The sequence below is a fragment of the Phyllobates terribilis genome, unplaced genomic scaffold (assembly GCF_046119375.1).
Source record: "Phyllobates terribilis strain yellow unplaced genomic scaffold, ASM4611937v1 Scaffold_218__1_contigs__length_3293367, whole genome shotgun sequence".
Lineage (NCBI taxonomy): Eukaryota > Metazoa > Chordata > Amphibia > Anura > Dendrobatidae > Phyllobates > Phyllobates terribilis.
This window is the reverse complement of record NW_027362978.1, coordinates 455,243-481,715: the sequence shown is the minus strand read 5'-3', so window position 1 is coordinate 481,715 and position 26,473 is coordinate 455,243.

The following is a 26,473-nucleotide window of genomic DNA, read 5'->3' as shown; positions in this document are numbered from 1 at the left end:
CTTAGCAGTGGTTCCCTAGCAGCTATTTTACCATGAAGGCCTGCTGCACAAAGTCTCCTCTTAACAGTTGTTGAAGAGATGTGTCTGCTGGTAGAACTCTGTGTGGCATTGACCTGGTCTCTAATCTGAGCTGCTGTTAACCTGTGATTTCTGAGGCTGGTGACTCGGATAAACTTATGCTCAGAAGCAGAGGTGACTCTTGGTCTTCCTTTCCTGGGGCGGTCCTCATGTGAGCCAGTTTCTTTGTACCGCTTGATGGTTTTTGCAATTGCACTTGGGGACACTTTCAAAGTTTTCCCAATTTTTCGGACTGACTGACTTTCAATTCTTAAAGTAATGATGGCCACTCGTTTTTCTTTACTTAGAATTTGTATTATGGCAAGAAAAAAGCAGCTAACAGTCTACTCAGTAGGACTATCAGCTGTGTATCCACCAGACTTCTGCACAACACAACTGATGGTGCCAACCCCATTTATAAAGCAAGAAATCTCACATATTTTCAGTTGTTTCACACTTTTTTGTTAAGTATATAATTCCACATGTGTTAACTCATAGTTTTGATGCCTTCAGTGTAAATGTACAATTTTCATAGTCAAGAAAATACAGAAAAATCTTTAAATGAGAAGGTGTGTCCAAACTTTTGGTCTGTACTGTATATATACATATATATTATACATCCTCTTCTCCTTTTCTTCCCAGGCGTATTCAGGCACGAATGTCTGGGAAAACATGTAGCACAAAACATTTACAGCTTGCTACAAATTAATTTTTACTACAAGTGTCTCTGAACACCTCCAGTGTTCTGGGCATTCACAGTTCTAAAAAACAATTAGTTAACAGGTGGCAAAGCAGATGACATCCATTAAGATCCATGTACCACTGACTTTTATCATGCTAAAAAAATGGACTGCAGTAAAAAAAGAAGACAATTTAAGACATTATTGTCCCCATTTAAATGACATAATTTTGCATTCCAAGTAAATGGCCAAAATACAGTTCTCTCAGTCCTTAAGTTCTCAACCTGGGATCAGTTGATAACTGAGCTCCAACACTCCACAAGCCATCCATCCATCATCTCTTCTGCCACAGCCATAGGTCCTATCTCTCCAGTGTCCTTCCATCAACTCTCCCACTAAAACATGTCTTTTTCTCTACATCTCTGGGGTCAGCCACCTCCCAGCACAGAAGTGATCACCCTCCCACTCAAGCATTCACTGTAAGCCAAAAGCAATGAAGAATATTCTAGAAGCCTTCATTTGAGAAAAGATGTAAGACCCCCTGTGATGACGGCTCCACTGTGTCTCAATCCACTAATGAGACCATTGGCTGTTGAAACAATGGACTCCTGTGATAAAGATGTCCTGAGATACAGATTAGTGGAATGCTGGACATTTTACAAGTGAATCTAGTGTACACACTGACAAGTTAGCAGAACTATATAAAACATGACAAGTAAATCACTAATAAAACACAATAATAATATTAACAAAAATGGTGGTCCGTTGCTGGAAAAGTATCATAGTCTTTAGAAAATGGGCAGCTCCTCACATTTATCATGCTAAAAAAATGGACTGCAGTAAAAAAAGAAGACAATTTAAGACATTCTCGTCCCTATTTAAATGACATAATTTTGCATTGAATATTTCCATTTTTATCATATCAAATGGATCCAAAAATGGAAATAACTACTGGACATGTGAACAGAGCCTTATACTACAATGTAACAATACCGGAATGATAGCCATATTTCTTGCTTACCTTGGCTGCACCTCCTCATCTTCATTATCTGTTACCGGCGTCTTCCAATGGACTGTTTTTTTTGCTTTTTCTTTTTGTTTATAGTTTCCTACAATTTATACAAAAACTGATTATAATTCTCATTCACCTTAAGATTTACACATGCAGAACCTATTACACACTATTGGGATAAAACAATTGGGACACATACACATTAATCCCAAAGGAGCTTTTATGATATTCCATTCTAAATGCATGGTCATTAATATGGAGTTGATCTCGTTTTGGAAATATTACAGCTCCCACGCATTTGGAAGGCATTTAAAAAAAAACTTTTTTTTTTGTGTGCAATTTTTTATCTATTCATCCAGAAGAGAATTTATCAGGTTAGCGACTGATGTTGGACAAGAGGACCTGGCTTGTAATCTCTAGTTCAGCCAAAATGTATCTGATAGAGTTGAGGTCAGTCAAGTTCTTCCACTCCAAACTCACCCAACCATGTCTGTTTTGGACTTTCATGAACTGACTTGTGACAACATGTTATTAGGGCTCACTTGCGAGAAAAACGGAAGAGTGCAATCCGATAAAAAATCGGATTGCACTCTGACCAATGTTATTCAATGGGTTACATCTAATTTGCGATTTTTTTTCTCAGCTGAAATCGAACTGAGAAAAAAAATCGCAGCATGCTGCATATTGCCGCGTATCTCGGACGAGACTCGCCAATGCAAGTCAATAGGTGCGAGAAAAAAAAACGGACGGCATGAGGACCATCTGTATGCCATCTGATTTTTACGGATACATTACCATTCTGTAGCACAGAACACTGTAAATGATCCTGTAAGTGATTGCAGAATAATAGCTGCAGAGAAAAAAAACGCATTGTATATAGATGCCATACGGATGCTAGGTGTGAAAAATCGCATAGCAGTCGCATGACACTCGCATGGCACTCGTCCGTTTCTTCGGTCTAGAATACGGACCTTTTTTTTCTCACATATGGGTATGAGGCCTTACAGAAACATGCTGAATTCAGGATGCTCTTTAAAATGAGTCAATCTTTCACAAATGTTTGAAGGGGCAGGCTGCATATTTAGGTGCTGGATTTTATATACCTGTGGCAATGGGACAAAAAGAAAAAACCCGAATTCAATGATTAAATTGTGAGTTTCAATCCTTGGCCTTAGGCCATAGCCCCACTATCCGTATTTGGCCACGGCCCCACTATCAGTATTTGGTCAGTATTCGGTCAGTATATTTTTTCAGGAGTGGGTGTCAAAACCAGGTGAAGAACAATCAAAGAAAAGGTATAATAGAAACAAAAGCACAAATTCTTCATTTATCACCCACTCCTGGTTTTGGCTCCAACTCCTGAGAAAAAATACTTATGATACCAAACACTACACTTCTGGGTATACTTCGGTGCACAAGTAGGACCTGGCACTGGCTTCTTCACATAGACTGAAATATTTTATTGTTCATAGAAATTCCAGATTCAAGACTTGTCGGTCATAAAGACCCTACCCTTCAGACAGGCAGAGTAGGGAGAGGTGCTGCTGAGCTAGGGAGAGAAATGATGGTTTATTTAGTTAGGAATTCCAAAGCAATATACGATGGAATCGTGGAGTCGGAGTTGGAGTGGGTGTCATGGAAATTGAGGAGTCGGAGTTGGAGTCGAAGGTTTGGTTTACCGACTCCACAGCCCTGCATTTTATACCGACTACAATTCCGACTCCACCAAAATGATCACCGACCTCGACTTTACAGCTCTGGACTTCCCCCTCTCTGATTCTAACCAGATTGGAGGCTCCCCTTGAATCCGACTTGGAGACTACCTTAGCTCCCACAACCTGGATGAACAAATCAGGAATCAGAGGAAGAGGGTATGGACCACGGATAGTAATTTGATTTAATGCCCGTAAATCTAAACAGGGATGTAGACAGTCATCTTTTTTCTTCACAAAGAAGAACCCTGCCGCCACGGACGAAGATGGGGGTCTGATATGTCCCTTCTCCAGACTTGCCGCAATGAAATCCTTCATGTTTGCCAAGTGAACAGACACAAGGTTTAACTAGCCTGGCAAAGTCAGCAACCACACTATGTGCTCTTGGTTATCCAACTCCAGACTACCAAGAGTTAATCGAGTCTCCTTTTGCTTAGGAATTGAAGGACAGGTCCCAACAAAATGTCCCTTTTTCCCACAAAAAAAATACGCCTTTTTTCTTGCAAATCTTCAGGGAGATGTATGATGCAGAGATACGCCCTAACTGCATGGGTTCCTCCACCTAGCCCAGTACTGGTACACCCCTAGACTGCTCCCCCTGCAGAGGTACACAACCCCGACCAGAAGGCCTCGGAGAAGGTGGTATCACTCGTCTATCCCAAAGGCATCTCTGAAGACGTATGGCCAACGGCATGGCAGCCTCCAAGGACTGAGGGGTTTCAGGTATCTTTCAACCTTTCAGAAAGCCCCTCACAAAATTGACTTCTAAGGGCTGAGTCATTCCATTTGGAATCCGTTGCCCATATACAGAATTCCGAATTGTACATTTACACTAACCGACTCAGCCAAGGCGACTCGGTCAGGGTCATCATAGATGAGGGACAGAGCCTCAAAAAAAACCTCCAAAGACTGGAGACAAACCAAGTCCTGGGGTAAAGAAAACGCCCACGACTGAGGATCTCCCTGCAGTAGAGAGATCACAATTCCAATCCGTTGCTCCTCATTTCAGGAGGAATAAGGACGAAGTTCAAAATACAATTTGCATGCCTCCTTGAATACAAAAAACTTGTCCCTACCTCCAGAATACCTGTCCGGGAGGGCAACCTTGGGTTCAGGCTGGGCAGGCCTACATGCAGAGACCCAACATTGGCAACCTGAAGCCACCTATGCTGCTGTTTAACATTACAGCGGAGGTCATTCACCTCCAGAAACAGAGAGCGTAACTGCTCTGCGAGCTCTGCAACTGAACCCAAACCAGGGGAGAAAGGAAAAAAAAAAGGCCCACGCCCAAAAACACACAGAGAAAAAAAGTGTCTTTTTTTTTTGTTTTTTTTTTTCCTTTTCAAAATGTGCTTGGCCAGCGATAATGTCATGCAAAGTGTGGAAAGACTTAGTGCAACACAAAGGGAAGAGAAAAAGAGAGCCCAGACTCTAGGGAAAGGGGGGAGTGGAAACCTCCTAGTCTGGTCTAATGTCATCCCATCTCCCCTATCGACCCTATATTGGCTCTTCACCAATCGCCGCACGCGTACCTCGCTCTGTCCTTCCCTGGCGTTAGACTCAGGCTAGGGAAGGGAGGAGATGAGCAGTAGTCGATCCCCACAGAACACTAAAGGCAACAAGGGATGACAAACAGGGGAAATTGTTTAGCTTTAGACAACTCCAGACAAATGCGCACACGTACTCAGGCACCAGAGAGGAAGCAGTACTACTCTTGCAAAAGCCTTCACAAGAAGTAAATGAATATTGCCAGTACCTCCCTATGATACACAGCAGGTATTTATACACCCAGAGCAGGGAGTTATTTAACAAGAGGAAGTTAGCCGCTAGGTCCTAGAGAGGCTGGGTGCCCACGTAGCGTTTTTCAAGCGTTTATGCTGCGGAATTTCCGCAGCATAAACGCTTGTTAAACGCTAGGTAATCCGCACCCCATGGTCCCCAATGGGATTCCGCATGTTCTATGCACATGATGCGGATTTTTCCGCAGCGTTTATGCTGCGTACAAAAATCCGCAGCATGTCATTTAATTTTGCGGAAGCGCAGCGGAACTCCCGCCATTGACTTGCATTGAGATGCATAGAAACCGCGACTGTACATTTGTACAAGCGGCTTCTATGCGTCTCTATGTGCGGATGGTACCCAGTTCTGGAGGAGAGAAGACTCTCCTCCAGACCTGGGTACCATTTTACCTGTAAAAAAAAGAATAAAATAACAAATAAAGTTATATTCACCTGTCCGGCGTCTTCTCTCTGAATGCCGGCATCGCTTGAGGACCTGCGGTGACGTCACAGTCATGTGACCGCAGGCCCTTCACCGCTCTGTCTCGCGATATGCCGGCAGCCGGGAACCAGACATGAACGAGCGCTGCAGCCACGCCGGGGCCTCGGGGGTGAGTATAGCTTTATTTGTTTTAATTTTTACGGTTCACACTGTATAAATCCATGCTGGTTGCAAGGATTTATACAGTGTGACCTAGTTGTCAAGCACTTTCCAAGTGATGCTATCGCCTGGAAAGCGCTTGTCAATCTGCATGCGGAAACGCATGTGAATCCGCATGTGGATCCGCATGTATTCTGCAGGAAAAACGCATGCACGATCTGCATGCGTTTTTTCTGCCAGGGAGATGCAGAAATGCTGCAGAAATTTTCTGCTTCATTTCTGCATCGTGGGCACATAGCCAGACAGTCTGTAAGATGTCTGTAATGCCAAAAGTAGAGATCTCCTGCAGCCAACTGCAGGGCGACTGTCTGCCACTTCTGACACACCCGTGACAATAAGAGACCCACTCCTTAATAATGGGAACAACAAAGCATAGCCGGCTGACGGCTGTCTAACAATAGTAAGGGCAAAGTGAAGGCCTTGTAAAAATAGGCTTTGCGACTTTCAGAGTACCTCCTTCATAAATGAAACAGGATTTGTCTTATCATGTCTTAAACACCATATGGCCAGATAAGGTAGTAAAATGTTAAAATCACATTTACTGATGTATGTATTTTTCATTGTTGAAAGCAATGCAAAAGTGCAAAAATGCATTAAAAACGCTATGTGTGAACATAGGCCAACGTTTGGTGGAGCATTTGTGTTTTTGCTTTACATACAAGTCATTACCCTGGAAAGAATGTTCCTTACCATTTTTTCAAGGAAAGTCCATTTTGGCTTAGTTTTTGTATGTTTTATTCTCAGTCAGTAAAAGTGGAGTAAAAATGTTAACAGCAGTGACCAGGGAGTCAATGCTTCCAGAGGTCTTCCCCATGCTGTTTCCATAACAATTCAGCACTGTTTCCACCGATTTGGCCAATTTTTCGGCCCCCTTCAGAACTCCGGGGGAACCGCCGGAAAAATGCTCGAGTTTCCCACTGAATAACATTGGGCTGCTTGTGTTGACCATCCGAGCATTACGATTTGCCTGACCTTAGCAACGAGCACCTGAGCATTTTAGTGTTCTCTCATCACTGATTAACGCCGTTCACTTAATGGTAATCTGTTGGTGATATGTTGACTCTGCTCTACAGGCCAGTTTACTTATGAGATTCCAAATTTACATAGATTTTTCATTTACTACTTAAAAATAAAACAAAAAACTTTACAATAACCCTTCAGAAACCTGTGGTTGTACTACATGGAGGGCCGATGGTCAACAGAACTGAGGACCACTATGTAGTAGTCAGTTAAATGTCACTGTCACACTTGACATTGGCACTAAAGAAGTTCAAACTAATGTGATCAACTGTGAAGCTAGGTATACACAGCATTTGTGTTCACTGGTAGGTGCATGCCCTCAAGAGGTATATGTCTGACATTGGCCACGGTCAGGATGAGTGTCAAGGCATCTATCCGCTATAGAAGCTGACTAAGGAAAACCTATATTACATAGTATACCCTCCTTTGCTGTGGCATTCTGTGTAGGAAGGCACATCCCACTGCGCTTCCTTTACAATAAACAAATGGTATGCAGAAACTTTCTCCTCCATAATGAGCCTGAAAGAAGCCTTTTTTAGTCTCTTTCTTTTGAAAAGGGGACTCTGGGAATGTTACAGCATGTCACGGAATGCAACAAGCCAAGTGAACAGACACAAGGTTTAACTAGCCTGGCAAAGTCAGCAACCACACTATGTGCTCTGCTAATGGTTCAAAGTAGGCCATCGCTGTCGAGATGTCCATCTGTTCTCAAAGCTAAAGGTTCCTCAGCATGAGGAAAAACTGAGAGTCAGAAAAATTGTTTTCCGTTCCATAAGGTTGATCCAGAGTCGGTATTCTGACCGAGACCAGAAACCATAAATGGTGTAAAAGCTGAACACCACATCCAGTTGTCAAAACCTGCCAGGACGGTTTGAAAGGATCACTGGCAATGTAAGTAGGGGGGAGATATGCATCACGCAGATTGCTATCTCCCGTAATGTGAAAACCATTTGACTCCAGCATGTTATTTGCTCAGAGGGGTTAATCGGCCATGACAGGGATGGATCTTTTTTGTGAGTGGCTGTTAGGCTATGTGCCCATGATGCAGAAATGCTCCGGATTTTTCCTGAGCGTTTCTGCATCTACCTGGCAGAAAAAAAAACATGCGGGTTTACATGCGTTTTTTCAGTCATGGACAAGCGTTTGTGAAGGGTTTTGATCATGCGATTTCGCATGCGGGTTGTCAAGAGCTTTCCAAGCGATTTTAGCATCACTTGGAAAGTGCTTGACAACTTTGTCACACTATATAAATCCAAGCAAACGGCATGGATTTTATAAAGAGTGACCAAGTTTGTTAAAATAAAGAATAAAAATGGTAAAAAAAAACAACAAAAAAACATATACTCACCTTCCGATGGTCCGGTCTCTACGGTGTCTCGTGGTGGTGTAAAAGGACCTTCCATGACGTAATTTAGTTATGCGACGGGTCACGCGACCACCGACGTCAGCGGTTATGTGACCCGTCACATGAATAAATGACGTCATGGAAGGTCCTTTTAGACCAACGTGAGCTGCCGGGGAGCCAGGACGCTATGGAGACCGGGGACAAATCAAAAGGTAAGTATAATGTATTTTTTTATTTTAAATTCTTTTTTTTTTTTTTACAGGTACTATTGTACCCGAGTCTGGAGGAGAGTCTCCTCTTCGCCAGACCTGGGTGCCATCCGCACATTGAATCGTTTAATATCCACATGTGCACATGTAGTCATGCGGATATTAAGCGATTCAACGCAAGTCAATGGTGGTGAAATCGCCGCGATTCCGCAAAATAATTGGTAGTGCTGCGGACTTTTCCGCAATGATAACCGCAGCGGAAATTTCCGCAGCATGTGCACAGCACATGCGGATTATCATTTGGGAACATAGCAGATCTCCTACCAGGACCGGGTCCAGGTTTTTGTGGGCCCCGGGCGAAACAGTCTCAGTAGACGCCTTTAGCACATACCACGATTCATGAAGCACAGATACGGCGGAGTAATATAGGTACACAACACAGGTCCCAGGCTGCCCCCTCATCCTTAACAAATGGAAACATGCATGCACACACACAGTACGCAGACATGCACGCACACACACACAGTACGCAGACACGCACACACACAGTATGCAGACACGCACACATAGTACGCAGACACTCACGCACACACATAGTACGCAGACATGCAGGCACACACACAGTATGTAGACACGCACACAGACACACAGTACGCAGACATGCACGCACACACAGTACGCAGACATGCACGCACACACAGTACGCAGACACGCACACACAGTACGCAGACACGCACACACACACAGTACGCAGACACGCAGGCCCACACACAGTACGCAGACACGCACACACACAGTATGCAGACACGCACACATAGTACGCAGACACGCACACATAGTACGCAGACACGCACACACACACAGTACGCAGACACGCACACACACACAGTACGCAGACATGCACACACACAGTACGCAGACACGCACACACACACAGTACGCAAACACACACAGTACGCAGACACGCACACACACACAGTATGCAGACACGCACACACACAGTACACAGACACGCACTCACACACACAGTATGCAGACACGCACACACACAGTATGCAGACACGCACACATAGTACGCAGACACTTACGCACACACATAGTACGTAGACACGCACACAGACACACAGTACGCAGACATGCACGCACACACAGTACGCAGACATGCACGCACACACAGTACGCAGACATGCACGCACACACAGTACGCAGACACGCACACACACACAGTACGCAGACACGCAGGCCCACACACAGTACGCAGACACACAGGCCCACACACAGTACGCAGACACGCACACACACAGTATGCAGACACGCACACATAGTACGCAGACACGCACACATAGTACGCAGACACGCACACACACACAGTACGCAGACACGCACACACACACAGTACGCAGACATGCACACACACAGTACGCACACGCACACACACACAGTACGCAGACACGCACACACACACAGTACGCAAACACACACAGTACGCAGACACGCACACACACACAGTATGCAGACACGCACACACACAGTACACAGACACGCACACACACAGTACGCAGACATGCACACACACACAATACGCAGACACGCACACACACAATACGCAGACACGCACACACAATACGCAGACACGCACACACACACAATACGCAGAGACGCACACACACACAATACGCAGACACGCACACACACAATACGCAGACACGCACACACACAATACGCAGACACGCACACACACAATACGCAGACATGCACACACACAAAAAGCAGACACGCACACACACACAATACGCAGACATGCACACAATACGCAGACATGCACACACAGTACACAGACATGCGCATGCACACACATACACACATGAACATGGTACACAGATATACACACACAATATACAGACATGCTTAGATACATACACATACATATTTGAACACATTCTTAAAGACACATATAAAACAGACATAAATATATATACACAGTCATACACACTGACATACACAGACATTCACATCATACATGCGCACACACATTAAAAATATTTTTTATATGGGGATTGGGGAAGCTCGCTTACCTGCCCCCTGGCCTGTGTCCCGTCCAGCTCCTCAGTCATGTGGCAGTGCAGGGCCTCAGGCATGTCACATGGCCCTGGGCCATCAGGGGGGCCCACTCGTTATCGGGGCCCGGGCTGCTTCCCCGGCATCTGTGCAGGGCCGCTTCCCCGGCATCTGTGCTGTTCAAGCCCTGCTCTGTTACATGCAGCAGCGTCTACTCACCACATCTCCACCCCAAGGGTTTGGTTCAGGAAATTTAATGCCCAGCCACTGATGTTTTTTTTCTCTCTCTGTGTGTGTAGAGGCCAGAGACCTCCAGGGAAGAGGTTATGTGCAACTGTGCAGGACTGTTGATTGTACCCTGAGGGGACAGATCCCAACAGGTATATGGACAGTGCTATAAGTTATGTTTTGTTTTCTCATATTGCCAGAGAGGCCACGTTTATGTTGATCTCTGCACTGGTTTATGTCGTGTTTGAATAAACCTGCAGAAGAAATGCTCCTTGGAGGGATGAAATTACAATAAATTGCAGGAAGGCCGAAGACCATTGCAATAATCTATCTGTAGCAGGACATAAAACTTGGTTTTTGTTTAAGTAATAGTAAAATGAAAGTGATAGTAAAATGTGGTGAGAATATAATTATGATAAAGAGAGGGTCCGTAGTGAACACATCACACCATAGATATTTTTCTTTGACTCTGTACTACAATATGTTTACCCACATGCTCACCTTCAAGTTACAAGTATGTCTTCAAGTTACAAGTACAAGTGCATCTCACTAAATTAGAATATCATCAAAAAGTTAATTCATTTCAGTTCTTCAATACAAAAAGTGAAACTGATATATTATATAGAGTCATTAAAAACAGAGTGATCTACTTCAAGTGTTTATTTCTGTTAATGTTGATGATTATGGCTTACAGCCAATGAAAACACAAAACTAATTTTCTCAGTAAAGTAAAATAATTAACAAAAAACACCTGCAAAGGCTTCCTAAGCGTTTAAAAAGATCCATTAATCTTTTTCAGTAGGCTCCACAATCATGGGAAAGACTGCTGACTTGACAGATGTCCAGAAGGCAGTCATTGACACAGTTCAGAAGGTTTTCATTTGGAAATCAAGGTTCCATAGTATGCTTCAATAGCCTGCAAATCAGGCCGCACTCCAAATATTTCTGGATCTACTGTATTTTTCAGACTATAAGACGCAATTTTTTCCTCCAAAATATTGGAGCAAAGTGGGGGTATGTCTTATAGTCCGATATACATAAATACTGTGGCTGTGGGTGGTGGGGGAAGCGACAGTGGCGGAATAGCGGTGCATAGGAGGCAGCAGCCACCTGCTGCAGCCTACACTGTGCCCACTACTAAAGAAAATGAATATTTACTGCTCCCCACGTCCATGGGCGTGGGGAGTAGTGAATATTAATTTTCCTTAATAACTGGCACACTGTGCCTGCAGCCCGGCTCCTGGTAAGTATGGCACCCTGTATGTATTGCCCCCCTCATCCCTGTATCTATGGCCCCTTTCATCCCTGTATTTATGTCCCCCTCATTCAGGTATGCTTGGCACCCCCTAATACCCGTCACGCTGCACAGAAAAAAAAAAAAAACACTCATACTCACTTCCTCTCTCCTCCAGCGCTGTGCCACACTCTGTAATGGAATAGTCACTGCTCACCATGCCGGGACTGCGTGTATGGGGAGCAGTGACCATTCATTCTCCCTAATAGCGCACACACTTTAGCTGCTGCGCGGCTACCAGGATGAGGGGGCCATGCATACAAGGATGAGGGGGGCCATACATAGCGGGATGAGGGGAGCCATACATACAGGGATGAGGCATGAGAGGGGCCATACATACAGGGATGAGGCATGAGGGGGGCCATACATACAAGGATGAAGGGAGCCATACATACAGGGATGAAAGGGCCATACATACATGGATGTAGGGAGCCATACAAACCAGGATGAGGGGGGCTATACATACCAGGATGAGGGGGGACATACATATAGGGATGAAGAGTGCCATACAGATCAGGAAGAGGATGAAGGTGCCATACAATCCAGGATGGGTGTGAGGGGGGCCATACATAACAGGATGAAGAGTGCCATACTGTACATACCAGGAAGAGGGATGTGGGAGCCTTGCATACCAGGATGGGGGATTGGGGTGCCATACATATCAGGATGGGGATGAGGGCCTCGTATAATAGGAGAGAGAAGGCCATATATACCAGGATGGGGGATATTAACAGAATTAGGGGACATTACACCTATAACAGTGTCAGAAGCAGACCCCCTCCCCCTTAACAGGGCATCATGACCACATTTTTTGCTTATATTTTTTTTCTCTTTTCCTCCTCTAAAAGCTAGGTGCATTTTATGATCCGGTGCGTCTTATAGTCCGAAAAATACGGTAATTTTAGTCTATGGTTCCATAGGTGTAGCTCAGCTACAGCTAAGGGAGTTAGCATTGCAATACCCCAAATTTTGCCCTTCACGTCAAAAGATCACTTAATTGATGCAGAAGGCAGATAAGTTTTTGTTAAGGGATATGTTACTAATACCACTGTCACACTCTGTAACCTTGAAGTACCAAACAAGGGCCAATCAGCATGGCTCATCAGAACATTAGAGACCCTGAATTCCTTCAAAGAGGGCATTCTCATACTAGGTATAGATCTTAACACCACTTTAAATCCACTCTTTGACTTTTCCACTGGTCTCTCCACTTCGTCATAAAGAGTCCTCAAAAGAATCCATTTATCTTTAAATTCCTTACAACTTATTGACATCTGGAGCCTCCTCAACCTCTATGAAAGATTATACTTTTTTCTCTAATCCACACTCCACATATCATAGACTCGACTACATCTTTCTTCAAAGCTTGTGTTTGTCCCTGATTAAATCTACCTCAATTGGTTTTATAACGCTATCTCATCATGAACCTGTATTCTTGGAATTGGCCATATCTTCACTTTACATGGAGGTTAAACAAATCTATGCTGGGTAATGAGGAAATTTTTACCAAAATATCCAAGATTTTAGATTTCTACTTCCTTGAAAACTCAGGATCTGGCACCCCTCCCCCAGTGGTTTGGGAAGCAAATAAAGCTGTTATTCGAGGTTAATTGCTCGCGCTAAGTTCCCACCTAAAAAAGGTTAGAGAAAAAGAAGTTTCCTCCTTGCTCTATCAAAAAAAAACGCACCAAAGGAGCAGGTTTGGTTGATAATACAAAAGACATAAATTATTTTAACCCCTTTCTGACATTATACGTAATAATACGTCCGTGTGCTCTGGGCTTTATGGACCAGAGACGCATTATTACATCTTGGCAATCGCGTGGGCACAGAGGCTATGCGGGCGTGATCGCTGCCGGGTGTCAGCTGATTCTGACAAATGACAGCCAGCACTCAGTGCCAGTGTAGTCATGTCGACATTCGGGTCACCAGGCACTATCAAGATAGCTTGATCATGCACAGTACAGTCTGCAGCACTGATAGGTCATAAGGAATAGCAGTGATCCTGTACTGCTATACCTTATAACCAGGCCCAGCGTCAGCACCCAGGCAAGCACCGGGGCCCTGAGCAGACGGGGGGCCCACTCACCGTCGGGTATCCCGGCGTGCAGTCACAGTGCAGAGAGCAGGAAGAAGGCGACGCTGAGGAGTCCGGAGCAGAGCAGAGTAGCCGCAGCGAGGAGAGGTATTTGATTATTTTATTTTTTTATGTATGGAGGCATGGAGCATTATATGGGGCCCATACAAGGTGGGGCATTATATGGAACCCATACAGGATGGGGCATTATATGGGGGCCATACAACATGGGACATTATATGGAGCCCATACAGGATGAAGCATTATATGGGGCCCAGCCTGCGAGGAGCATTATATGGGGCCCTGACTGCGTGGGGCATTATGTGGGGCATTGTATGGCACCCAGCCTGCAAGGAGCATCCTATGGGACCCAGGGTGCATGGAGCATTATATGGGGCCCAGCCTGCATGGAGCATTATTTGGGGCCCAGCCTGCATGGAGCATTATATGGGGCTCAGCCTGCATGGTGCATTATTTGGGGCCCAGCCTGCATGGAGCACTATATGGGGGCCAGTATTCTGTATGGAGCGTTATATGGGGCCAGAATCCTGTATGGAGCATCATATGGGGCCAGTATTCTGAACGGAGCATTATATGGGGCCAGCATTCTGGATGGAGCATTATATTGGGGCCAGTATTCTGCATGGAGCATTATATTGGGGGCAGTATTCTGGATGGAGCATTATATTGGGGCCAGTATTCTGGATGGAGCATTATATTGGGGCCAGTATTCTGGATGGAGCATTGTATGGGGACAAGCCTGCATGGAGCATTAGCACTGTTGCTTTGCAGCACTGGGGTCCTGTGTTCAAATCCCACCAAGGACAACATCTGCAAGGAGTTTGTATGTTTTCCCCGTGTTTGCATTGATTTCTTCCCACACTCCAAAAACATACTGATAGGGAATATAGATTGTGAGCCCCAATGGGGACAGTGCCGATAATGTATGTAAAGCGCTGTGGAATTAATGGCACTATATAAGTGAGTAAAATAAATAAATAAAAATATGGGGCCCATCCTGCATGGAGCATTATATGGAGGCCAGAATCCTGTATGGAGCATTACATGGGGTCCATTATTCAGTATGGAGCAATATATTGAAAGTGCATTGAGCTGAAGGTTGGATTGCTACAAAAGAGGAAAAAAAAAAAAACTTTTTAAATCTTCTTACTTAGCGACTGTGAACAGGCTGAGTGTGACCGGAGCGTAAGTGCAAACGGAAGAAAGTGTGTGACTTGTGATTCAGTGAAAAGGTATTTGGGAATCCTGCAGAAAATATCACTGTGAATTGCTGTGAGTTGCTGAATTGTGAACTGCTGAGTGATTTTCTACCGTTTAATTTTATTGGGCTTTTTAAAACCTATTTGCTCTCTACAGTTCTACAGTTTCTTATTTTACTACATGTGTGTTTAAGGGTTAACTACATTGCACTTAAATCCTGAGGTGTAGCTATACTCACAAGGGGTTCATTAAGGGTGAGGGGGTCATAATTATTGGTTTATAAAGGGCAGCTGGTTGGGGCATCCAGTCCTTTGGAAGTGCATTGAGCTGTAGGTTGGATTGCTGCTAAAGGGGGAAAAAAACTCTTTAAATCTTCTTCCTTAGCAAGTGTGAACGAGCTGAGTGTGACTGGAGCGCAAGTTCGAAAGGAAGTAAGTGTGTGACTTCTGATTCAGTGACTTTGGATTCACGGAGTTTGGAAGGGAGGAATTTAGACTGAATTGCTGTCTGTATTTTATTAATTCTTTACATTTCTTTTTACTTAACATTTCTGTCTAGTGCAATCCCCATTAGGAAATGAGCTCCATTATTGACAATGGTATCCAGTGTACATCTTGCCACATGTATGCAATCCTTGAACAGCCGGTCATGGGTGCATACTGCTGTGCGAGATGTGTGCATGCTGTGCGTTTGGAAGCCCAGGTACTGGATCTAAATGAGCAGCTGGCAACACTCCATTGACAATATGGAAAGGAGTCTGCTGCTCACTGAGCAGCTGCTCACTGGGGTAGATGTGGGGGAGGGTGGTAGTAGGTAGCTGCAGGACAGTGAGGCAGCTAGCTGGGTGGCAGTTAGAAGGGGGGGTAGAGGGAAGAATGCAAGGGAGGCTAGTCCTGATCTGGCACACTCCAATAAGTTTGCAAAGTTGGGAGATGAGGGGAGTGTCAGTACAGGGGTAGCACTGCAGCAGCAAGGCATGTCCTCAGAAAGTCGGAGGAGTGTCAGCTCCTGTAAGGGGGGAAATAGGAGAGCATGGCAGGCCAGGCAGGTGCTGGTAGTGGGGGACTCAATTATTAGGGGAAAAGATAGGGCAATCTGTCACAAAGACAAGGATCGTCGAACAGTGCGCTGACTACCTAGCGCTCGAGTCCGGCACATCGCTGATCGGGTTGACAGATTGCTGGGAGGGGCTGGTGAGGACCCAGCGGTTATGGTGCACATTGGCACAAATGACAAAGTTAGAGGTAGGTGGAAGGGCCTTAAAGATGATTTCAGGGATTTAGGCTGCAAGCTTCAAGTAAGGACCTCCAAGGTGGTATTCTCTGAAATACTGCCTGTACCATGTGCCACGCCAGAGAGGCTATGGGAAATTAGGGACATAAATAAGTGGCTCAGGAATTGGTGTAGGAAGGAGGGGTTTGGGTTCCTAGAGAACAGGGCCAACTTCTCAGTTGGTTACAGGTTCCACGCTAGGGATGGGCTGCACCTTAATGGGGAGGGTGTAGCTGTGCTGGGGGAGAAAATGGCTAGAAGGTTGGAGGAGTGTTTAAACTAGGGATTGGGGGTGGTGGGGGGTATTCATTTTATAGGTGGGGAAGATAGTGCAGATAGTGACCTGGGCAGAAATAAAGAAACTGGAGGTGGGGTTAGAAAAGTCAATATAGTAAGAAGGAATAGAGGTATAGAGAGATACATAAAATGCATGTACACTAATGCAAGAAGCCTCACCAACAAAATGGAGGAATTAGAATACATTTTGTTGGAAAATAATTATGACATGGTGGGGATATCTGAGACATGGCTGGATGAGAGCCATGACTGGGCAGTTAATTTACAGGGTTATAGTCTGTTCAGAAATGACCGTACAAACAAGCGAGGGGGGGGGGGTGTTTATATGTAAAATCATCCTTAAAACCCATCTTGCGTGACAATATATATGAATCTAATGAAAATGTAGAGTCCCTGTGGGTGGAGATAAGGGGAGGGGGAAAAATAGTAAATTACTGATAGGGGTTTGTTATAAGTCTCCAAAAATAATGGAAGCAACAGAGAATATCCTCATAAAGCAAATAGATGAAGCAGCGACTCAAGGAGAAGTCATTATTATGGGGGACTTTAACTACCCGGAAATACATTGGGAAACACAAACCTGTAGTTCAAGCAAAGGTAATAGGTTTCTGACAACTATGAGAGACAATTACCTTTCATAACTGGTTCAGGACTCAACAAGAAGGGGGGCACTGCTAGACCTAATATTAACCAACAGGCCAGACCGCATATTAAATATACGAGCTGGGGGTCACTTGGGTAATAGTGTTAACAAAATAATAAGTTTTCATGTATCCTTTAATAAAATGTGTAGTAGAAGGGTTACAAGGACAGTAAACTTCAGGAAGGCAAATTTCCAAAGGTTGAGAGAGGTTCTTAGTGCAATAAACTGGGACGATATCCTGAGACATAAAACTACACAAAGCAAATAGGAGACATTTATTAGCATCCTGAATAGGACCTGTGCACAATATATACCCTATGGGAATAAACATGCAAGAAATAGGAGGAAACCACTATGGCTAAATAGAGCTGTAAGGGGCACAATAAGTGACAAAAGAAAGCATTTAGAGAACTAAAGCAAGTAGGTAGTGATGAGGCATTAAATAAATACAGAAAATAAAATAAATTCTGTAAAAACCAAATCAAGGCACTAAAGTTTGAGACAAAGAGACTCATTGCCAGAGAAAGTAAAAATAATCCCAAAATATTCTTTAACTACATAAATAGTAAGAAACTAAAACATGGTAGTGTTGGCCCCCTTAAAAATACTATGGGTGAAATGTTGGATGAGGAAAAAGCCAATATGCTAAACGATTTTTTTTCAACAGTATTTACACAAGAAAATCACATGACAGAAAACATGATTAGTGATAACAAAAATTCTTCATTAAATGTCACTTGTTTAACCCAGCAGGAAGTATGGCGGCATCTAAAAATCACTAAAGTTGACAAATCCCCGGGCCCGGATGGGATACACCCGCGAGTACTGCAGGAATTAAGTAAAGTCATAGATGAATGACGCGCCCCCTGGGACATATTCCTTTTGAAGGGAATACCCGGCACCGGATCAGATGGGGGTTGTAGTCTCCGAGCGGCTGTGACCCGGCCCGTGCCCAGGGTGTCAAACTCAGTGTTATGTGGCAGTCCTACAGATGTTATTTAAAGTTCTTTTGTGTCGACTACGCCACCCGTTGTGTTGCGGTCACTGTGGCCGCCGCTGCAGCAGGGTCCGCTGAGGCTGACGATGTGGGTGCAGCTTGGTAGTATAACCCCCAACGGGAGGGGTATAGCCTCAGGGGGACAGGTGCAGAGGATGGGGGTTGTGGTGATGCAGTACAGACGGCAATTAAAGACAGAGTCGGGTTGTGCAGTTTAGGTTATTTACTCACTGCTGATGTTCCTGGTCACTCCAGCTTCAAGTGACCACCCGAGCCGTGCTGCGTCCACCAGGTCCTGGATCCGGCCAACCCCCAAACAAGTCCGGAGCGTGGCCCTGAGCTCTCCCTCTGTCCTTTCTCTGGCCGTCCCCACCAGTGATCCACCTAGGTCCAGCTCCCTCGGGCCTTCTGTTGGGCAACCCTTGGCCTTTAGGCTCCCTGACCCTCCACGTGGTATGCCTTCGGGGTGGATGTGGTGGGTGGCCGTGGCAGATGCTGCCCACGACCTCCGGTCTCTGGCTAGGGATGTTTTTGCCCCCACCAGCTTGGGTTCCGGTACCCTTTGCCTGACTCCTCACCCGGTGCTTTTATTTGGGTTCTTGGGTCCCTTCTGTTTTCCCCCTCTGGGTATTCTTTCTCAGCTCCTCTCTCTCTCTCCAGGGCCACTCTTCTCCTCTGCTCTTCCTCTCTGCGTGCAGACTTGCTCTCCTGCTCTGCACCTGACTTGTTCTTGGCAACAGACTTGTCCTCTGCAACTGACCCTGATCTTTGATGGTGCCCTCCTTATATATCCCTCTATGTGTGAGCTCAGGTGACCAGCACCCAATGAGCTCCTAGCTCTACCCAGACTGCACCCCCTATCTGCCCCTACACTACTGGGATGTACCAACCCCCTCCCACTCCAGCCAGGGACAGACTCGGTCGTACCTGCACATTTCTAAGTGGGAGTACCGTCGGCCTGCCCCTCGGAAATGGGATGTGTGTAGTGCATGCAGCCTACCGAGCTCAGTCCCACACTCCATCCTTACCCGGGAGTGGAATATCACACCTCTGGCTGAGGTGCAATACTCCTGTAGCAGCCGAATCCTCAGGGTGCTACATTCCCCCCTGGTAAACCACAGCACGTCCTCGGGCTGTAAGACAAAAACACCAAAACATACATTTTTTTTCAATAATAACATAATAAAACATATAAACTTCGTATAAAACACTATAGAGATATATATATATATTATTAACATTCTCGTCGTCTCTTTCTTTCTTCTCATCTGGTCACCGTGCAACTCGTGACCAGGTAAAGTGCGACAGTCTTTTGAAAAGCAGTTTCTCATAAAACCAGTAGGGGGCGCCTTAGGAAGCGCAACTATTTACAGGGATATGGCCGCTCTCAGTCCTCGGCCAGGTAAAGGGAAAGGGATGGCTGCTCACAGTCCTCAGCCTGGTTTGGATAGGGGACACACGGGTTAACTATTCACTGGTCCCAACGGGGACTAAACTTCAAAGTAGCCTTATTTTTCTTGGGTACCCTGACGGGTAACTATTTACAGTTTTTCTTACTACTGTCCTTAGTCGTAGTACCGCTTAGCCTTGAACCCGTCCGGGTCTTCTGGCTCTTCCTCCCTACACCGCAACTCCTCCTCCGTCAGGCGGTGTACGTGGAGGGCGTAAGGTCCTTTGGCACACTTGTGCCGGGTGAAAGTGACCTCGTCACCGACGTAGAGGTCACGGCCTTTATGACCCTCTGGCAGATGGGACTCAACGTCTCTTCGGGTAACGAAGACGTCACCGAGGGTGTTGCGGTCCTTTATAAAGCCCCACCCGTGCTGCTGGTTGAACTTTATCACCGTCCCGATGGTGCGGGGACGATGCGCTGCACGGGGGTCCCTTCTGGTCCGGCTCTTCTGCTCCGCACTCCGGATTTGGGCCTGTTGTTCCTGGACCCGCCTCTCTTCCCGCTCCTTTGCGAACTGCGCGAGCTGCTGACGGCAGCACTCAGTGCGCTCTGCTGCGGCTGCCCGGCTCTCTCCGGTGAACCCCATCAAATCTTCTCCCGTGGGGTCCCACGCGAATTGAGCTTCTTCTAGAGGAGGCGAGACCCGAGTCACGGGCTTTGGAGCCGGGATCAGGGGCTCACACAAGGGCCCTAGTTTCTGCTGCCGCTCCAGCTCATAGAACTCTTCGGGCCAGATGAAGGGCTGCCCATCCGGCCAAGTGAGCTGGCCAAAGAGGTCCTCTCCCAGGTGTGGCACCCTTGGTTTTGCGGGCGCGGGCGCGGTGGCAGCGCCCGGGTTGCCCAGGCCCTGCGGCCAGGCCTGGGGCACCTGGAAGGTGAAGGGCACCGTTAATACGGCGGCGCCCTGGGCTACCTGGCCTTGCGACCAGGCCGGAGGCTCCGCGGAGGTAGGGGGCGCTGTTGGTGATGCGGCGCCCGGGGGTGCTGGGCCTTGCGACCAGGCCGGAGGCTCTTCCTGCTTGGTCACGCTCCGGGTCGGGGCGCGTGACGTCACAGGGGTCGCGGCGGCGGCTCCCGGTCGGGGCCTAGTCTGCAGCGGTGACACGGCGGGTACGGGCACGGCAGGGGGACTTTCGGGCTCTGCGACGGGGAGCTGGGGCAGGTAAGCGGTCTCCCGGTTTGGGGTATAGGCGTCCCCTTTACCTGCCTCCATGCGTCTTGCTCCCTTTTCAGCGCCGTCTCCGGCCTTGGGTCCTCCCGCGCCATCCTCGGAGGTGGTCTGCTTCCTCTTCCAGGGTAGCGTGCTCCGTTCACGGGTTCCAGCTTGCTGGGCCATCTCCCGACTCCACTCCGCCAGTATCTCACGCTGTACCCGGGCCATCCTCCTTGCGAGGCCCTCCAGGGCATTTTGTGCACACTCCCGGTCTCGGGGGAGCTGCGCCAAGATCTCCGCTAGACCTAGCGGGGTTGTGGACTCTAGCAGGCTCCTGACCATCGGGTCGGTGCTGCTCCGCTCTTCTTCCGGCAGGCTCCTGGCCAGCGGGCCGGTGCTGCTCTGCCCTCCTTCTTCTTCCTCTAGCAGGCTCCTGGCCATCGGGCCGGTGCTGCTCTGCTGTCGCTCCATTCCCGGGTAAGCTCTCTCTCTGCTCGACTCCGGGTACTCTCGCTTCACACTCCTCGCCTCCGGGTGTGCTCGCTCCAGACTGCTCCAGGCGACACCCATCGTTGCTCTTTTCTTTCGTCTCCTCCCACTTCGAGGGCGGTCCCGGGGCAACTTGGTGATTGTCAGCTCCAGGGGCAGTTCTGTTACGCTGACTGACACCTCTAGCATCACAGTCTCTGTTGGTGGGGGCGGTTTCCACTTTTGGCGCCATTTTCTGTCCTGGCCCACGATGGGAGGTGGCCTCTTGCCGTCCTCTGGCACGCCCATAATGGCGTCCGCTGCTCTTCCAAGGCGGGAAATCTTGGGAAATGGCGGGAATCGTCTCCCAGTGGCGGGAAACTCGGCAGATGGCGGGAACAAGCTATTAATGGCGGACAACCGGCGGGAAACGACTGGTGATGGAGTCCGATGGCGTGGACCCTCCGGAACCGGCAGGAGACTTCTTTTTGAGGTAAACTTGCACTTTTCTTGAGGCACGCAGTACCCGGTTGTTGCGGGCACGTAATCCTGCCGACTACGCCAAAGTTGACGCGCCCCCTGGGACATATTCCTTTTGAAGGGAATACCCGGCACCGGATCAGATGGGGGTTGTAGTCTCCGAGCGGCTGTGACCCGGCCCGTGCCCAGGGTGTCAAACTCAGTGTTATGTGGCAGTCCTACAGATGTTATTTAAAGTTCTTTTGTGTCGACTACGCCACCCGTTGTGTTGCGGTCACTGTGGCCGCCGCTGCAGCAGGGTCCGCTGAGGCTGACGATGTGGGTGCAGCTTGGTAGTATAACCCCCAACGGGAGGGGTATAGCCTCAGGGGGACAGGTGCAGAGGATGGGGGTTGTGGTGATGCAGTACAGACGGCAATTAAAGACAGAGTCGGGTTGTGCAGTTTAGGTTATTTACTCACTGCTGATGTTCCTGGTCACTCCAGCTTCAAGTGACCACCCGAGCCGTGCTGCGTCCACCAGGTCCTGGATCCGGCCAACCCCCAAACAAGTCCGGAGCGTGGCCCTGAGCTCTCCCTCTGTCCTTTCTCTGGCCGTCCCCACCAGTGATCCACCTAGGTCCAGCTCCCTCGGGCCTTCTGTTGGGCAACCCTTGGCCTTTAGGCTCCCTGACCCTCCACGTGGTATGCCTTCGGGGTGGATGTGGTGGGTGGCCGTGGCAGATGCTGCCCACGACCTCCGGTCTCTGGCTAGGGATGTTTTTGCCCCCACCAGCTTGGGTTCCGGTACCCTTTGCCTGACTCCTCACCCGGTGCTTTTATTTGGGTTCTTGGGTCCCTTCTGTTTTCCCCCTCTGGGTATTCTTTCTCAGCTCCTCTCTCTCTCTCCAGGGCCACTCTTCTCCTCTGCTCTTCCTCTCTGCGTGCAGACTTGCTCTCCTGCTCTGCACCTGACTTGTTCTTGGCAACAGACTTGTCCTCTGCAACTGACCCTGATCTTTGATGGTGCCCTCCTTATATATCCCTCTATGTGTGAGCTCAGGTGACCAGCACCCAATGAGCTCCTAGCTCTACCCAGACTGCACCCCCTATCTGCCCCTACACTACTGGGATGTACCAACCCCCTCCCACTCCAGCCAGGGACAGACTCGGTCGTACCTGCACATTTCTAAGTGGGAGTACCGTCGGCCTGCCCCTCGGAAATGGGATGTGTGTAGTGCATGCAGCCTACCGAGCTCAGTCCCACACTCCATCCTTACCCGGGAGTGGAATATCACACCTCTGGCTGAGGTGCAATACTCCTGTAGCAGCCGAATCCTCAGGGTGCTACATGAACATTATTTTTAATATTTAAAGATTCCATAATAACAGGGTCTGTAGCACAGGACTGGCGTATAGCAAATGTGGTGCCAATATTCAAAAAGGGGACAAAAACCGAACTTGGAAATTATAGCTCAGTAAGCTTAACCTCTACTGTGGGTAAAATCCTGGAGAGTTTTCTAAGAGATGCTATACTAGAGTATCTGAAGAAGAATAACCTCATGACCCAATATCAACATGGGTTTACGAGGGACCGTTCCTGTCAAGCTAATTTGATCAGCTTTTATGAGGAGGCAAGTTCTGGACTGGACCAAGGAAATGCAGTGGATGTTGTGTATATGGACTTTTCAAAAGCTTTTGATACAGTTCCACACAAAAGGTTGATACATAAAATGAGAACAATGGAGATAGCGGAAAATATATGTAAGTGGGTTCAGAACTGGCTCAGTGATAGGAAACAAAGGGTGGTTATTGATGGAACACACTCAGACTGGGTCACAGTTAACACTGGGGTACAACAGGGGTCAGTATTGGGCCCGCTTCTTTTTAACATATTTATTAATGACCTTGTAGGGGTATACAGAGTAGTATTTCAATATTTGCAGATGACACCAAACTCTGCAGGGTAATCAATACAGAGGAGGACAATTTTATATTACAGGAGGATCTATGTAAACTAGAAGCTTGGGCTGATAAATGGCAAATGAGCTTTAATGGGGATAAATGTAAGAAAATGCACTTGGGCAGAGGAAATAAAATGTATAATTATATGCTTAATTAATAATTATAAAACACTGGGCAAAACGGTCACTGAAAAAGACCTGGGTGTATTGGTGGACGACAAGCTCACGTTTGGTGGCCAGTGTCAGGCAGCTGCTGCAAAGGCAAATAAAATAATGGGATGCATCAAAAGAGGCATAGATGCTCATGAGGCGAACATAATTTTACCTCTATGCAAGTCACTAGTGCGACCACACTTAGAATACTGTGTACAGTTCTGGTCTCCGGTGTATAAGAAAGACATAGCTGAACTAGAGCGGGTGCAGAGAAAAGCGACCAAGGTTATTAGAGGACTGGGGGGTCTGCAATACCAAGACAGGTTATTTTTTAAACTCTTTTTATCGAAAAATTACACAGGATAATGGTTACAAACAGATACTGTCATAATATAAGGTCAGGATAATCTAAACATTAACCCTTCTCAGTTTAATACAATTTCCATCACGTTCTCAATAATCAGAGTAAACAGTTAGAAGAAAGAAAAAGAAAAAAAACAACAAACAGTTTGAAACATAAGCTTCATTGTGGAGCACTGCACGCTTTACTAAACCGGCCCATTCCTTATCAGAATTCAGTACATATAGCAATTACAGTTTCAATAGAGGTCCACTCTTACAGCCCATATATATCATATATCATTTCCCATGCACTCAAAAGGGCATATATCAGGACTCATAACGTGAGATTCACGAAGTCATAGCACCTTAAGTGTGTTACGGGAAAGTTACACCATCTTTCCCATATCCTTTAGAATTTCTGGGGACATCCCCTATTCCTATATACTATATTTCATACGGTATTGTATCAATTGGTTTCCCAATTATCTGTTCTAGTGTAGTTATCACTTCACCCCAATATTTGCGTATTATTCCACAATTCCAAATAAGATGCCAGAAATCTGCTCCTGATTCTCCACATCTGTGGCACTCATCAGACGCCATTCTACCAACTCTATGAATTCTCACTGGGGTCAGGTAAGATTGATGTAGTATATATAACTGAATAAGTTTATTATTGGCGGCTGGTGACACCACCGTATGTGCTTCCATTGCATCATTCCACTGATCATCAGTTATAGAAGGGATTAATTGCCGCCATTTACTCTCAACAGAAAGTTGGGTAGAAGTGATTTTAGAATTCAGTAGAAAAGTATATATAGAGAAGATACCACGCCTGTAGGTTCTTGAGTTTTAAGTACTCCTATTAATGGATATTTAGATATTCGCTTTCTAGGATATGGGAATTGATGTGTTATGGCATGCCTCATTTGTAGATATCTGCAGAAATCCCTATGAGGGATTCCAAACCTTATACGAATTTGATCAAATGTTAATAAAATTTTGTTTTCTAAAATCTGATTAAGTGTTGTTATTCCATGTTGCTTCCAGAAGATTACGTCCTGTAGGTTTTTAAGCTGTGGAAATTCAGGATTATCCCGTATTCGGGTTTCTCCCATTTGATCAGTAAACCCCACGATAAGCTTACTCTCGCGCCACACCTGCATCGCTAGGCTATGTGCAAATAATAAGCCCTGTGGTGGTCTGTAAGAGCCTTCTAATATAGCCCATGGTGTATTCTGATTTAATAAATGTATAAGATGCGCTTCTGCATTAGTTAGTTTATCACTGCTTATCCAACACTTCAAATATCGTATCTGACCAGCTAAATAATAGAGAAATAGGTCAGGCACCGCGTTACCCTCTTGATCCTTGGGTCTCTGCAGAGATCCAATACTTAGTTTGGGCTTTGCTGAGCCCCATATAAATGTCGCCATCATGCCGTGCAGGTTCCGAAAAAAATCTTTGGGGATTATAATGGAAGAATGTTTTAATACATACAGACATTTTGGAAGGATAATCATTTTGATTAAGTTAATTATTCCCGCCACAGACAATAGAAGTTGGGACCAACTTTCAAATTTTTTCCTCATCATATCTTTTATGGGGTACACATTATCCTTCAGATCCATAATCGGATTTTGATTAATTATAATGCCTAGATATTTGAATTTTTGTAGTACCTCTAATCCAAAAAAAATCGGTTCAGTTATGTTATCTATAAGTGGCATAACCACAGATTTGCTCCAATTGATTTTAAGGCCCAATAATTCCCCAAAGTTACTAATAAGGTCAATTGCTCTTGGAAGGGATTGTTCTATTTTGTTTAGAAAGAGGATCAGGTGGTCTGCGTATAACCCCGCTTTATCTATTCTAGAGTTTACACTAATACCTTCCACCAGGTGGTCCTACTTAATTTTTT